Source organism: Rhinolophus ferrumequinum, chromosome 22 (genome assembly GCF_004115265.2).
Source record: "Rhinolophus ferrumequinum isolate MPI-CBG mRhiFer1 chromosome 22, mRhiFer1_v1.p, whole genome shotgun sequence".
Lineage (NCBI taxonomy): Eukaryota > Metazoa > Chordata > Mammalia > Chiroptera > Rhinolophidae > Rhinolophus > Rhinolophus ferrumequinum.
This window is the reverse complement of record NC_046305.1, coordinates 47,883,948-47,897,053: the sequence shown is the minus strand read 5'-3', so window position 1 is coordinate 47,897,053 and position 13,106 is coordinate 47,883,948. Positions and strand designations below refer to the sequence as shown.

Genomic DNA, 13,106 nt, shown 5'->3' with positions numbered 1-13,106 from the left:
TGGAACCCAGGCGTTCTGACTCCAAAGTCAAGGTTCACTCTGACTTCACGCTCTGGGAGATACAGTCCTTACAGTCTAGGAGCTGACAGTGAAGTTGAACCTGCTTAGCCATTTAGCTAAACAAAAGAGCACGTTCTGGGTGTTTCCTCTGGTGGCATTACTGAGGCCAGTGTATGCCTTGTCTTCAAGTTTCTAAAAGAATTTGCCAAACACGAGCTTCTGCGGGCACACATTTTATTTGGCTTCAGAAATTTGAGTTAGGTTCAATCAGTCATTCCTCTGGCCCCCCCCCCAAAAAAAAATTCCGCTTAGAATATTGACCACTTTGCACAAAGTGTAAAGTACAACAACAATCAACCCAAATTTGATGGGAAAAGTAAAAACAATGACTTGGCAGAAAATAACTTAGAATGTTCTTATAGAAAAGCCCTTGGGAGCTGCCGGTATTTGGAGAGTAGGTAGAAAGTGGGGATAGAGCCTTATCTGGGGTGAAGAAGTGGCCGTGCAGTCCAGGATTTCTCTGCCAAACTACATCGTCCTTGCTTCAGGCCTGAACACGCACACCTCCTCTATTGCTTCTGCCATTCCAACGAGTCCCAGTTCTGTAGTAACTCTCCCTCACTCATTCCTTTTTAGCCTTTAATTCACTTTATACTCCTTCTTCCGCAAGTGCACCGAGTTAAATAGAATTATGTAAAATTTAGACTTAGATGTTTTCACTTATCAGCCAAATAGCCCTGTTCAAATGCCATTTCTTTTATGAAATCTTCCTGGAATTCCCCAGACACAATTCATCCTGTTGTGTTCTGTTGTGGTGGTTTGTTTGTGCCGACTCCCCCCACTTCATCATGACTGGCACGTGCATCAGAGGCCATGTGTCATTTGTCACTAGGCCCCAAGGCTCTAGGGTAGCAGTCCCAAGCTGTTGTGATCACGTATCCTCACAGTTAAAAAAAAGTGAGCTTTTGTTCCATGTACATTGTGTGTGTAAACAGATTAAAAATGCACAAGAATACAAACGTATTACAAATACTTCAGGACGACCTCAAAAATAAAAATGACAAAGGATGAAATAAATAGGACTGACAATTAAGTTCGAGAACTTGTTACACTGATGTTGCTAACCTTTTTTGATCTCAGAGGGATTATTCATTATGAAATTGTACCAACTAGACAAATAGTTAACCAAGTTTACTATTTGGAAGTACTGAAAAGGCTGTGTGAAAAAGTTAGATGACCTGAACTTTTCACCAACAATTCATGGCTCTTGCATCACGACAATGCACCAACTCACATGGCACTGTCTGTGAGGGAGTTTTTAGCCAATAAACAAATAACTGTATTGGAACAACCTTCCCACTCACCTCATCTGGCCCCCAATGACTTCTTTCTTTACCTGAAAATAAAGGAAATATGGAAAGGAAGACATTTGGATGACATTCAGGACATCAAGGGTAATACGACGACAGCTCTGATGGCCATTCCAGAAAAAGATTTTCAAAATTCCTTTGAAGGGTGAACTAGGCACTGGCGTCAGTGCATAGCTTCCCAAGGGGAGTACTTCGAAGGTGACTGTAGTGATATTCAGCAATGAAGCATGTAGCACTTTTTCTAGGATAAGTTCGCGAACTTTATTGTCACCTGGTATAATCAGGAGTTCTAATATTCTCCCCCCTCCTGGTGGATAGATAGTCCTATGCATGCCAGAGCTGCATTTAAAGACCAAAGCCACTGATTTCAGAACAAAATAAATGCTTCTGAAGTGAGCAAAAGAATCAATGGGCTATTTTCCTACACATGGAGTCTTTCTGGCACACTCAGCACTTGTGATGACACCAGTCGCTTTCTACATTGGTAAGCTGGCGCCATGTGCTTCCCAGCCTTTGCACACACTGGCTTGGTGGGAGTGAGGGCAAGCCGGTAGCAGGGTGGGTACCCTTGAAAAGGGTCGGCCCACACAATGTTTGTGAAGGTCTGTGTGATTTGTACACTGGTTCTCTCATGCAGCGCGTATTTCATTGGCTGTTTACCACATGCTAATCACAAAGTTAATTCCAGCCTGCAGCCTGGAAGACGGATAAGGAAATGACCCACTCTCCCACCACAGGAAAACCAGGAATTGTAAAAGGTGCAGTGAGCGCACAGAGCCATGCCTAAATCTTTCTAAAGTTTGGAGGGAAAGGTTTTAGGAACACGAGAGGGGGGTCTAGGCAAAGGACTCAGTCTGTGCAAAATCAGGCAGACATACGATGGCACAGTAGGACCAGGGAACCTCCACCTGGTGGGGATCCCCAATGTGTAGGCGGGAAAGTGGAAGGGACAGCCAGGAGCGAGGCTGCACAGGGCCATTGGGGCCAGGTCACAAAGGGCGCAGCGTGCCCTGCTAAGGAGTGAACAGTTTGGTCATTTGGGTGTGGGAGCCACTGAGGAATTCAGAGCTGGGATGTGATGTGTGTGGTACACCTGTTAGAGTCCGTGTGCAGGAAGAATTCTGTGGGCAGGTGGAGGGGTGGCACTGTTCAGAATAGTTCATTTTAGCTGTTTTATTTTAAAAACAATACATGTTCATTGTAGGAAATTTGGAAAATATAGAAAGAGCATAGCCTATAGAGTAGTAGAAACTTAAGTATCTGTAAAGTATTCCACCATTCAGAGATGCATGCTTCTTTTTAAGAAATCATACGAGGTCGGACAATTAAGTTCACGAACTCATCCTAGAAAAAATGCTATATATCTCACTGTTGAATATCACTGCGGTCACCTTCGAATGCTATGCACCGACGCCAGTGCCTAGTGCACCCTTCAAAGCAATTTTGGAACTCATTTTCTGTAATGGCCATCAGAGCTGTTGCCGTATTACCCTTGATGTCCTGAATGTCATCCAAATGTCTTCCTTTCAATATTTCCTTTATCTTCAGGTAAAGAAAGAAGTCATTGGGGGCCAGATCAGGTGAATAGGGAGGGTGTTCCAATACAGTTGTTTGTTTACTGGCTAAAAACTCCCTCACAGAAAGTGCCATGTAAGCTGGTGCATTGTCGTGATGCAAGAGCCGTGAATTGGTGGCGAAAAGTTCAGGTCGTCTAACTTTTCCATGAAGCCCTTTCAGCACTTCCAAATAGTAAACTTGGTTAACTGTCCAGTTGGTACAAATTCATAATGAATAATCCTTCTGATATCAAAAAAGGTTAGCAACATCTTGCAACAAGTTCGCGATCGTATATGCTTTCTATCACATCTTTTTTACATATTATGAGTTAACTTTTTTCTAAATCCATATTCAATATCTGTGTAATAAAAGGCATGTCTCTATTTAATAATTCATTTAATCACTCCCCCTGTTGCTAAATTTAGACTGTTTACCAATAGTTATGACCCTGATTGTTTCCTCATGAAAAATTTCAAGAAGTGGAATTACTGAGTCAAAGGATATAAATCTTTTTAAAGCTCTTGACACATATTTTCAAAATATATTCAAGGCTATTTGTGCCAATTTTCATCCCTTCCACCAATTTCCAATTAACCACACCCTCTTCAACTTTGTATTTCTGATCTTGGTCAATGTGATAAGCAAAACTTATAAGGTTGAACATTTAATCATATTTTTATTGGCTGTGTTTTGTGAGTATGGAATTGATTAAAATGAAATGATTTAGTAATTTTGTTTTCAGATTTCTTCTGATAATGGGAGGGGACCTTCTATTGTCTAAATTCAGAACTGGGAATATTTGCTCTAAGTGATTTCAAACAGATTTTAGGCGATATGAGGGATACAGAACCAAAGAAGCCCGTCATCCGGGCCTGTACAGGTTCAAGGCGATCTGCAGGAGAAGGACACACGTGGGCCCTCGATGGAAATGAGACAAGGACCAGGGCTGTGGGACCCGGAAGAGGGATCTCAGATCAGGAAGTCCGGGAAGAGTGGATGCTGGCGGCTCGTTGACGGGAGCCCTTCAGTTCTAACCTCCTCTTGCCTCCTTGCGACAGTGGCCCTCAAAGTGGCACACCTCAGAATCCCCTGGAAGCTCACTAAATACGCCTGTTCCAGACCCCAGCCACCGTAATGGGAGTCAGCGGTGTCTTCCACAGAGTCCCAGGGACACACCTTCTGTAGAAGCACCCAGGTACTTCTGAACCTGCCCTTGGAGAAACACAGCCACACCTGCTGCGCTCCCAAGAAGCTCCCTGATGGCTCCCGGGAAGGGGCCATCCATGTGAATCCTCCACCCGGAGCCGGACCATGGCCCCATTTATGCTCACGCCTCCTCACATTCTCCGTTCGCTAGGGTTCATCCATCCATTCCTTTATTTCACTTTCCAGCCCTTGTGCTGGGCACTGTTCTAGGTGCTGGACTGACAGAGGCGAACATGCGGTCAAAGGCCCTGCGCCGGGGAGATTTACATCTCTGATCGGAGGAGTCCTGCCAAAGGAACAGGGATCTGGGGCGAGTCAGAAAACGCTTCCCTCCATCTGCTCTTCAAGGCCTGCCCATGCGCTTCTCTGTCCACGGCTGCGGCAAGTTGGAATTGCTCCCCTAACCATGCAGACCTCTAGTGCTAGGAGCGAATGACAAAGCTGGAGGGGAAGGCACAGGGTGTAAGCGCTGAAATACACATTCAGGGGTTTTGAGGTTTGCAAGGGTCACCAAGACATCTAGTAAAGCCTGAGTCGTTGCTGCTGCATATGAAGGGTCCCTGAAGCTGAATAACGTGCCACGACTCGCAAGGAGACCTCTATACATCTGATCCTGTCTCTTGCCTGCTTTAAATTCTCTGTGTCTCATTACTTTCGAGATAAAATCCAAATTCCTGTAATATGTCACTCAGGCCCCTGGTGGCCTCAGCCCTGCTTACCTCTCAGTGTCAACTTGCCTCCAGTCCCACCCCTCCTCCACCCTCCTGCCACTCTGTCCCCTCCTCCACCACCCGGTGCCCTGTCACTTTCTAGTTTCCCGAATATGCCACTTTCTGGCCTCAGTCCTTCTACCTGGGATACTGCCCTTCCTCTCTCTCTTCTCTCCTCCCCATTTCACACCCCCTGGCTTCCATCACATCATGGTCACTGTTGTGGATCCTTCAAGGTCACTTGGCAGTGACACCTGCAGGAAGCCGTTGTTTGGATGAGGTGTCCCGGCGTGGGCTCCGCACCCTCGTCACCTCCGTCACTGGGGGTCCCGGGTACTGTAGGGCACACGTGGCACATTGTAACTAGCCTGCCCCCGACCACGAGCTCGTTGTGGGCAGGGTCTGCTGCTCTGGTCTATGACTCGCTAGTGCAGGGAGTGTCGTGGGCACTGTGGAAAAGGCTGATGCGTGAATGACACGGTGGGACCGTCCAAGTGTGGGCCAAGTTCACGTATAATTGAGAATGGCTCCATGTCAGCACTTGGGCGGTGAGCAGAGGCCATCACCGGGACGCAGCCACAAGAGTGAGTCTCTGGGGAAGGGTGACCAATGGGACAGTGCCTCCTCCATTCACTCAGGCTTGATCCAGGCCCGCAAGAAATTCCACGTGTGGGTGAGTGACAATGGTCGGGGCTCCAGGTAGTGGGAAAACTTGTGAGCAGGCGGCGTGAAACATGGTTCCCGATGGCCATTTGATTTGCTTCATTCTGTAATTATTTACTAAGCGTCTAGTTACTCGAGTAAGCCCTCAGTTGGTCACCCTAATGTCAATATGTAAATAACCTTTTCCATAGTTCTTAAACTCAAGGATATTTAAGAATCCCTAGAATGCTTGTTAAAATTTCACACCCCTAGGCCCTCACCTTCAGAGATCGATTAGGAAGATCTGGGGGCAGATCCCAGGCAAGCTGTATCTTTAACTGGGGGCCCAGGGATTCTGGGGCGAGTGGCCCATAGTGCCCTGCGGTTTCCTCTCCCATCCCAAAGATGTGCAGTTCGGTGAATTGGTGTGTCTAAATTGCCCCAGCCTGAGTGAGTTGGGGTGTGTGTGTACGTGCACCCCCCGATGGATGGAAGGGTGGCCCATCCAGAGTTGGGTCCCACCTGTTACCCTGAACTGGAATAAGCGGGTTGGAAAATCATGATCTGACTTGTTTTTATTCATCTTTTGCAAATGTATGTAGAGCTCCCGTTTATTTTGGTGTTTAACAGTAGAAGTATTTTGGGGTCTTTATTTAGAAGTTTGGTGGTGTTTTTGTGACCAGAACTATGTCGTGGGAACTTAAGCCTCGTTTATGTCAATGAGCCTGTGGTAAAATTGGTTTCAGTACATGTCGTTTAACTTGGAGATGCACTTCCCAAGAATCCACCTCACTGCGGATTAGCAGACACCCACTCCACACTGTCCTCTTTTGAAAAAAGTTGTGGGGTTGTTCACTTGTAATGCTCACTACAGCTGAAAGAAGCAAGAATAACTTCGGGAAAAGAGCTTGGTCTAAAAAAAAACAAAAAAAAAAACAAAAAAACCCCAAAAAAACGATTGCCATGATACCAGAATCACGTGTTGCCAATCCACACCTGAAGCTAAAACACATCTGAAATGAAAATGCTGTATCATTTTTCCGTACATTATCATGTTCAGCTCATGCGCCTTTATATATTTTGCAGGTATACAAAACCCAACACACTAACAATAAGAGAAAAGGGAAGCTTTGGTTTTTCCTTCCTTGGAAGAATAATCCCAACAAGTGTTTCTGTGCTTTTTCTGACACGTGCACGTTAGGTGCACAAAATGCACTTCTCCTTTGGGAAAGTCGTCACATTTCAAATTACACATGTCTGCTAGCCCATAGATCTGTTCTACCTTCCATGTATTTGTTATTGTTGCTTCTGAAACTTCCTTACAGCCCCAAAGAGGTCTTAATCCCTGTCAAATGTTATTATGTTACCGACTTTTATGTAGTCTTGAAAGGGGTTGTTTATTTAGTTTCAGTGACTCCTTGTTACCGCCAAATATTATTTCATCTCAGCACAGATGTAAGAGGTCCAATGACCGGAGTTATTTTACAGCCCTGACATTGTCGAGAGACGGGTATCAGCTTAATTATGGACAGCTGAAAATGATCTAGGAGTCACCTGCTCGGGATATTTATCATCATTACCGACTTCTCACCAGGCTGCGGTCTGAGCTCTTTCAGAGTGTTCCATTTGCGTTAGACAGACGGTCTGATCTATGTGGAGCCTGTATCTGCAGTCACCTTTCAGCTTATATAGAGACGGCTTAATACCGCTTGATTATTTTCTTTTCCTCTGCTCAGTGTGAGGAAATGTGTCCTTCTCTTTCCTCCTTTTTGTGTCTCCATTGCCTGCTCTCACTGCTACCCTTATTCTTCCAGCTGTTTTTCCAATGATGCCTCATTGGAAATTATTCATTACTTAAAGAATGTCAATTGCGTAGACTAGACATGGAAGGGACCAAGCAATGCAAGGACTCTGATACAATTGACCCTCAGTAAATGCAGAAGGAATGAAGGGGGAAAGAGGGTGGAGGGAGCAGCAAGGAGACTGTGGAATTGCAGAACACTCTTCTATATAATTCCTGTATCTCGCATTTCACAAGAAATTAAGAATAGCACACTTCCTCCTTTTCTGCCCCTCCCATCATACACTGCGCCATAACAAAATACATTTTTGCACCTTCTCTTTTTATCTCTGCGCTCCCTAAGTGAATCCTGACTTGTCCTGTTAGAGTAGAGAAAGGGTTAAAGGAAAGGAGAGGCCATGGGTACCACCAGCTGATCATACATTAGGGTGCTGTCCTGCCTGCCCAAGTGCGTTTCACTCCATTCCTTGTCTCTTTCCCCTGACCTGGGCTGGAAGGCCTTCAGGATTTCCAGTCCTGCCCTGGATGTGAGGATAAGAACAGTAGGCGTTCATCTTAGTAAGGATGTACCTACCGTACACGTATCATTCACAGCACTGAGTCATGTTATGTTCTTCCACTCAATTCTCAGTGCAGTCCGATGAGATCGGAACTACTCATGTTCACTTTCTGTAGAGCAGTGGTTCTCAACCAGGGACAGTTTTGTCCCCCAGGAACATTCGGCGCTATCCGGAGATACCTCTGGTTATACGCAGCTGTAGAAAGAAGACAGGGATGCACTGGAAAACCTCCTCCAACAAAGAATTGCCTAGCTCAGAATGTCAATAGTGCCACTGATGAGAAACCCTGCTGTAGAGTAGAAAGCTGAGGTTTAAAGGGGTTCAGCTGCTTGCCCAAGGCTCCCAGTGGTCTCTGAGAAGCCTGGCCTAGAAGACGCTGGTGCTTTTCCAGTCTGTTGCACATGGTAGTGACGGCTACCAAAGGAGCTGCGATTCCCAGCACCAGTCTTTCCATGTGAGGGCAGCCCCACGTAAGCGGTCCTTCAATCATTGGCAAATCCTTAGCTCGTCCATCCTTTGTACCAAATATGCAGAATGAGGCTCATCTAAAGTGGCCCTTCACATTAAACAGTGAAAGTTTCATTAACACACATACGCACACACACACATTGGGGCAGTCGTTTCTATGATTTTTTTTTTTAATGGTATAAGCAGATATAAGAGCAGAATGCATAAGCAAATAATGACACTACCCCAGCAGTGAACTTTGACGGTGGCAACATACACAGTTTATAAGGTCTGACAATTAGGTTCGTGAACTTGTTGCAACGATGTTGCTAACCTTTTTTGATATTAGAGGGATTATTCATTATGAATTTGTACCAACTGGGCAAACAGTTAACCAGGTTTACTATTTGGAAGTGCTGAAAAGGCTGCGTGAAAAATTACACGACCTGAACTTTTCGCCAACAATTCATGGCTCTTGCATCAGGACAATGCACCAGCTCACACAGCATTTTTTCTAGGATGAGTTCATGAACTTAATTGTCCAACCTCGTACATATTTATATTTATATATGTATAGGACACTGCAGAAGGATACACAAGAATTAGTTAACAATGATTACATCTGGAAAGATGGACTAGTGGAAGGGGTTGGGAAAGCATTTGCTTTTCCCTAATCAGTCATATATTAAGGAAATGAGTTGCCCCAAAGAATGTGACACCAAATGAAGGGAAAGAGGAAGGAAGGGAGGGAGGAAGGGAGGGAGGGAGGGAAAAGGGACTCTGCTCTTGTTCTCTGAGGTCTTCACATATCCAAACAACCCTAAGTCATGGACCCAAGAATAATGGGTTAAATATGAAGTCATAATCTGTACACTATTACAGCTACTATATTACAAACACCATGGCCCTCCAAGGAAGGCCCTGAAGCCAAACGATTATTTTTAGGAGAGCTGGTGGCTATTTGGAGCTCCTGGAGGGAAGGTCTTCCTTCAGCCCATCCCTCTCCCATTACCTCTCCCTTCTCTACCCCAACACAACCACACCTTTTCCTCTCCTCCATCACCTCCTTCCCAGGGCCTATTTCAGGCAAGAAAAATGCAGATCCAAAATGTTGATCCTTCCTCAGAACTCACCTGGATGGAACATGTAGCAAATTAAGCAGTGATTCAAGTTGCCTCCTTGTAATCACACCAGGGAAAGCAGGCAGCAGACCTCATGGAAGCCTTTCCTTCTTTCCTTCCTTCCTTCCTTCCTTCCTTCCTTCCTTCCTTCCTTCCTTCCTTCCTTCTTTCCTTCCTTTCTTCCTTCTTTCCTTCCATCTATCCATCTACCTACCCACCTGTCTGGCTACCTATCTGGTTACCTACCTATTTACCTAGTTAGCTAACTATCATATATGTGCATACATAGATGTGCGTGTATGCATATGTGTTTATATGTGCATACACGCACCTGCACACGTGCACTCACTGGGTTTCCAGTCGGGGGGTAATTCTAAGTGTTAGTCCCGGCAGATGCTGTGCTACTACGAATGTGGGGGGGGACTCACGGAGAGAAGGGCTGGAGGAGGGGAAGGGACGGCAGTATCCGTGGGTGGCCTCACCCCCAGGCAAGGAAAGAATTCTGTTTGGCTCGTCTGCTGTATTTGTGTTGGATCAGTTCATCAGGTAGTAAATATGGCATAAGTCTTCGAGCCAAGGAAGTGATAAAGAGGGAAATATTTTTATTTCTTAGTATGCTCAGAATCACAAACTTTCTAACAGAAAAAGGGTATCACCATGAAGATCTTCTTCATGCAATAAGATACAGACATGCCTTCCTGCCTCAGCTGTGCTCTTTGAAGCTGAATTTCCTCCTACAGAACACGTCTGGGACCTCAGCCTGGACTCCCCCAGCCCAAGGTGCAGGAGACACATACAGACCTCACCTGGCAACCGTTTGTCTCCATTTTAAAGAGTCTCCTTTGCCCATAACACTCTTTTTTTTTTTTTTTTTTAAGTTTCTGACTCATGCCAGGCTCATTTATTTGGTATTTTGGCTTGATGAATATCCAGGTTTTAACCCACTTAGGACTGTTTCTCTGCCTAGTTCTAGAAGTCTCTGTGGAGGCTGTAGTTGGGTTTTTGTCTACTTACCGGGCCCCCCACTCTTGACAGCTCCCTGCTGCCATTTGCTCTTGTATCCCTCATCCTCCCAACACCTCCAGCCCTCGTCAGCTGGCCGCCCAGCGTGTGTGTGCACACGCACACACGCACACATGCACACTCACACGCAGTCAGACACGCAGAGACACAGAGACACGCAGAGACACACAGACGCAGAGACACAGAGACACGCAGACACACATACACATTGCCTAGATACTGGAGAAGTAACCTTGACGCTGCTAGAGGTTTGAAGGTTTAATTGCTATTTCAGTTAATACAAGTCAGGCCAGGCAGGGGAAGCCTTTCTGAAATGTTATCTGAAAAGTTGTATTTCCTCTTAAATTCTGTCTCTTCTGCAGTTTTTTGTTTGTTTGTTTTGTTCCCACAAAGACTTATGCTTCAAACGAAAGTCCTCTAAGCATTTTTTTGCTTTCCCTGAGACCAAACGACTGGCTCCTGAGAAGGTGGACTTGTGAACGATGGAGTGTGAGAAGAAAGAATTGTCAGCAGAAATTAATTTGTAAACATCTTTCTTCTTCTGCCTCTCCTGGGGATGGCCCACATACCATAAAATGTTCAGCCTCCGATTCTGAGTTCAGCAGAGACTTTCATTTTCATTAATTAACCCAAAGATTCCCACCATTACTCCTTCGGGGGAAGCACAGAAAGAAAATGGCACATGTGGGAGTCACGTTTCCTCCACGCAACCCGACTTCTGCCCTTGCTGACGAGGCCACGTGCCCTGATGGAGGCTGCCCCCCGGGGTCGCCCTGGGCTTCTCTGGGAGTTGGAGCGTCCACCAGCCCCCGCAGGCTGCCGTGTCCTGCTGCCACTGCCCTCACTCCCTGTGTGGCCAGGTGTCATGAGAACATGGCTGCCCAGCTCTTCCCGTGACACTCCTCATCACTCATCTCCCTATTTCGTAGCAGGATGTCATTGTCACTTTGATGCCATACCTGATTTTTATTGGAAACCCTGCTCTCTACACACGGTTTTACATGGACCAGAAATAACTGATAGCTGGCGAAATCCCTTTCTCTCTGGACATTTTGTTGTGCTTTGAGTACATTTTAACACAGTGAGGTAACATTCACAGACTCAGAGAGACACTGGGAGAGAAAGCAACTCCCGAGACATCCCATCCATCACCGTGACACCAAACAGCTTCACCTAAACCACCCCAGACGTGGGTAAATATCCTGTTTTCACAGGTCATCAGGAAAAGAGACTCCACACCACGCTTGGGTAACCCCTTCCAGTGTTGACTTCGCTTCAACACTGTCATTATATTTGTATCATGGGAACACCACATACTAGACTGCTGTGAGCTTTAAAGACCCAAATTTGTGTATTTTGAACCAGATGTCACAAAGCAGCCTGATTGTCAGCACACTGGTTAGCTGGTATTCCGAAATGCCATTTCAAACCAAATACATCTGATTGGGGCTGGACCCAATCAGACAGCTTTCATTTTACAGTAAACGCATAACCATTCAATCCCTTAGGATTCTCTTCCCTCTTGAATTTGGTCACTATTCAGCAGTGAGGTTCTGCAGGTACCTTTCTATTTTCCTTCTCCCAGAAATCCCAGCCATCATGTCCCTTTCCCTAGACCGTGTTAGCAAGAGAACCGCTGTGAAAAGCAGGGAGCCCTGTGTCATGGAGGCTGTTTGCTGAGACCCGCACAAAGCTTTCTGACACTTGTTCTTTTGCCTGTCAGAAACGGCAGCTTTAAAGGAGTCCTTTTCTTGGCTTTCCCCTCCCGCGATGCAATGCAGGAAACCCCGATGTGGTCTCGAAGAGGTCCAGTTACATTCTGGCGTATGATAATCCACAGGGCCTCCGCAGTAAGAAGCAAAATCGCCATCTCCCTGTCTTTCAGTTGTTAGCCTGGGCCAAGTGGAAAGTCAGAAGGAACCCGATCGGTCAGGAAAGCCCTGCCCGAGAGCTGGTATGAGCCTCAGACAAGACGCAGCCTGATGAGAGGCCGTGTGCGCCGTCATTGTCTGGGACAGAGGGCCTGAAATTGACACCATATGCGCCCCAGAGGAGTAATTGCTCCAAGGGGGGAGAAAAGCAACATGTCAGAACATTTTAGTAACACCTAATTCATCCCAGGGTTATAAATACATCTGATGCTTGCTTAAAAACAAAAGTCGAAAAAAATACTTCGACTAGATTACTTTTGTGACAGTGCTTCCGCCAGAGGTGAACTTTATTAGGGGGGCAACATGAATAAAGAGAAACACATAACAACTTTTTATGGTATATTTTACGTGATGTTATTTTTTTTGCAGTAAATAAAGTGGTTATAGGGCTCCAAGGAGAAGGGCCCAGATGTTAGAGAGTTGTGAGAAATTTAGGGGAAACAAGCCGTAAAAAGCTGAGCCGTAAAACAGGCTGTGAGTGCCACACATCTGGACAATACAGCTGTATGTTCCTGGTGGCTGTCGTCACCCAAAGAAAACTCAATAACCTTATTTCACCCCAATTAGGCTGCATACCAATAGGATCAACATTAAATTGCAAGGTGGGGAGGGGGTGCAGCGTCCATGGGGTGCCTCTGCGTCAAGCGTCTTTTATCTTTCATTCAGATTTGGTCACCAAGAAATCAGTGACTGTCACCATAGCCATTTTCATTAGGATAAAACCCTACTTAATTTATA

At 45.8% G+C, this 13,106-nt stretch overlaps 1 protein-coding gene across 1 annotated transcript in view; it reads left to right on the top strand.

Annotated features, from left to right (window-relative positions):
- SPAG17 (sperm associated antigen 17) overlaps positions 1–13,106 on the top strand; it is a 173,867-nt gene that overhangs the window by 35,450 nt on the left and 125,311 nt on the right. The gene's annotated exons all lie outside the window — the stretch shown is intronic.